Here is a 3,853-nt window from a genome sequence, read left to right on the forward strand (position 1 = left end):
TAAACCCCTTAAAAAAAAAAAAAAAAAAAAAAAAAAAACTTATCTATCTCTCTCTTCTTTGAGGTTTAATAGAGGAAACTATTATAACTGCTAAGGTCTTGCGGTCCTGAAAGCGCTGAGAGAAGAGGAAGACAGGATGGCAGAAAGCCGGCCGTTCCCAGAACAAACCTTATCTGTTTAGGATATAGCCCGCTCAGGGCGGAAATCGAATCGGATAGCCATATAATCGCCCCTGGCTTAAGCTTGCTTTATTCTTTACCATAAAATCGTTGAGAATACAGTTGGTACTTCTGTCTAGCAAGTTTGATGACATTTCATATTTATTTCATTACTTACATGTATTCTTATTTTTATCTTGACTTTTTTGGATTGGTACTACTGCATCTAGCTGTTTTTTAAATGCCTAGGTTGCAGTGGCGTAGCGTGGTCTAAATTCAAGTGTAGGGCGTGTTGGGCTCATGCACAGGTCTACCAAGTCCCATCACAGTACCTACATGCCATTCATATTTATGGGCATTAGAGTGAACTTTTGAGTTGTATGGCCGCCATACACGCCATACATACACGCTACGCCACTGCTAGGTTGTTTATTTTTATCCTTCTTTTTCGGTTGGCTTTTAATATGAGTACATAGGTACATACTTTATTTACTTTTAAACTTTACATTTTTTTCGACAGCAAAAGGTGTTTTACCTGGCTAGTTTTTATTTTATTTTTACTTCTTTAATAGTATTTACTATGTTTATCTTATTTCCTATGATAAGATTTATGATTTCTAAAGTGTTGCCTGTTTGGTTTGCTTAAAATTCTATTAAATCTATATCGCCTAGCAAGTCTTAAAGATTAACTGTTCATTTGATTTATTTGCATTTTTTCTCTCTAGATTTATCAGGTCTTTTTAAAGGTTTATCTAAGGTCTATTGAAATATTAAATTCCTAACATTGAATACTCAACATTTACGTGGGTAATAGTTGACCAAGTGCGAGATTGCCAGAAGATCTTCGGTTCGATGCCCACTATTGACAAAAATTTGCACTCATACTGATTTCGCTTGGAATCGTCTATTTGAACGGGTTACTTTCTGGTGATCGCGTGCTGACCCAGCACCTAAATCGGAAAGTATTGTGTCTCTTCTCGCCCGAATCGTCTATTTGAACGGGTTACTTTCTGGTGATCGCGTGCTGACCCAGCACCTAAATCGGAAAGTATTGTGTCTCTTCTCGCCCATCTGATGAGAGACATACTACGGGATGGGACTCGTGTGGTCTGTGTCTACGGCACAGACTAACGTATCCGATGTAGGTACTTTTAAGCCAGTTCAAATGTGTTAATTTACAGGGGCTACCTGTCTTTAACATTGAATACTCAACATTTACGTGGGTAATAGTTGACCAAGTGCGAGTTTGCCACAAGGTCTGGGGTTCGATGCCCACCATTGACAAAAAATTGCACTCATACTGATTTCGCTTGGAAACGTCTATTTGAACGGGTTACTTTCTGGTGTTCTCGTGTTGACCCAGCACCTAAATCGGGGAAGTATTGTGTCTCTTCTCGCCCATCTGATGAGAGGCATACTACGGGATGGGACTCGTGTAGTCTGTGTCTACGGCACAGACTAACGTATCCGATGTAGGTACTTTTAAGCCAGTTCAAATGTGTTAATTTACAGGGGCTACCTGTCTTTTTTACACTCATTTGTACTGAACTAGTTTGACATAAATTGAACCACTTTCCTCTGGACTATTAATCGAATTGCCGTGATTCGAACCTGTCAAGTTGGACAGGTTGAGAATGACAAACTGTCGAATTATCGGTGTTAAAATCGATTATTGTCGATCCGGAAACTGGATTATCGATTTGTTATGGATCCAATAACCGGCATATCAATTTAATAGATTACCTATCGCTCTAGAAGCCACAGATTTTCAAGATTTAATGGAAATTAATTCAGCAAAAAAAAAAAAAAAAAAAAAAAAAAAAAAAAAAAAAAAAGGAATAGGTAAATACTAAATACCTAACTGACCAGGATCGAAATGAACGAGATTAAGCTACAAGTATTTTGACTCACTGCTTGGCTTGGCTAAGTAAAGCTGAAAGGCATTAGCTTTTTGATCTAAATACGCCACTACGCCTCTAATGTTCGATCTTAGTACAGAGAGTTTTCAGTTAATCCAGACCATTTTGATCTAAATACGCCACTACGCCTCTAATGCCTGATCTTAGTACAGAGAGTTTTCAGTTAATCCAGAGTTCAAGAAATGCCAGCCTGGTTAGCTTGGTTGGTAGCGCGTCTGCCGATGCCGTGTAAGTGCTAGGTCGCGGGTTCGATTTCCACCCGGGGCGGATTTTATCCTAAACGGATAGGGTTCGTTCACGGAACGGCTGGCTTTCTCCTATCCTGTCTTCCTTCTCTCTTCGCTTTCGGGACGATAAGATCTTAGCAGTTACAGTTCCCTCCATCAAAATCAAACCTCTTTAAAAAAATCTGGTGTGAACATCACACGACTTTCCTTATCCTATTGAATGATGCTTATTTGAGTGTTCTTTTACCCTAACTTTTACAATATCTTTAACCGTTTTGTCGCTATAGCTGAAAACCGCCAAAAAACGGTCGAAATCTGTCCAAAAGCGGTCAAAATTCCGCCAAGCGCAGCATCCTTGTCATCCTTGTCACATTTGTGAACTACATACCAAATTTCAAGTCTCTAGCTTATACCGTTCCCGAGATATTGTTAAATTACACCGAAAACCGCCAAAAAGCGGTAAAATGCCGCCAACCGTTGCACCGGTCTTAACCAAAAGTTTCGTGTCGCATCCTTGTCACATTTGACATCTACATACCAAATTTCAACTCTCTAGCTCTTACCGTTCTCGAGATATTTTGTTTACAGACAGACAGACACACGGACACACAGACACACAGACACATAGACACACAGACAGACACACACACGGACCAATGGCTGAAACTTTGGATTTAGGCTTTAGGGACCTCAAAACGTGTTTTGACACTAAAAACTGACCATCGAAAATTTGACCCGATTACATTACTTTCCTTCCTATAGGATAAGGAAAGTAAAAAGTAGATATACATACATAATGTATAAGGTATATTTTATAATATATATATTATTATAACTTTAAGTAATTTAAGACATATGTAGGTACATACTTATTGCCTGAGTATGTACCTATAAACTTATAACTTGTATTTTTCCTTTTCGACTATGTACAACTCCTCACTATTCTCCTGTAGACATATCTGATTAAATTCAGTTCATTATACAGCACTCTGTTATACAGACTCTGTATAATCTGTAATACAGACTATATACAGAGAGACCTGAGACTCTAATACATACACAATCCATTAAAATGTCAACGGACACTATGTGCTTCCTCCGGGGAGTCAAACCCGGGAGCTCGGCGAAACGAGGTCTGGGCTACCACAAATGACCGAGTGAGATCAACAAATCTGTTGAGTTTAATCCAGGATTTTTATTTTTTAAGAAATTCGATAGAGGGAACTGTAACTGCTAAGGTCTTGCCGTCCCGAAGGCGACGAGAGAAGGAAGACAGAATAGGAGAAAGCCAGCCGTTCCGAGAACGAACCTTATCTGTCTAGGATAAAATCCGCCTCGGGCGGGAATCGAACCCGCGACCTAACGCTGCCTTCCAAGCTAACTAGGCTGGCAATCCAGGATCAAGTTAATCCTATGGTATGGTGTCAGAATGTAGGATTTTTCGTGCACATTTTGGTTTACCCCGACTGGGTTAGACTCGATAAAAAAAAAAAAAAAAAAAAAAAAAAAAAAAAAAAGGAAATTTCCAACAATTTTCCCCTTTTTAAAA

Source organism: Diaphorina citri, unplaced genomic scaffold (genome assembly GCF_000475195.1).
Source record: "Diaphorina citri unplaced genomic scaffold, Diaci psyllid genome assembly version 1.1 scaffold963, whole genome shotgun sequence".
Taxonomy (NCBI): domain Eukaryota; kingdom Metazoa; phylum Arthropoda; class Insecta; order Hemiptera; family Psyllidae; genus Diaphorina; species Diaphorina citri.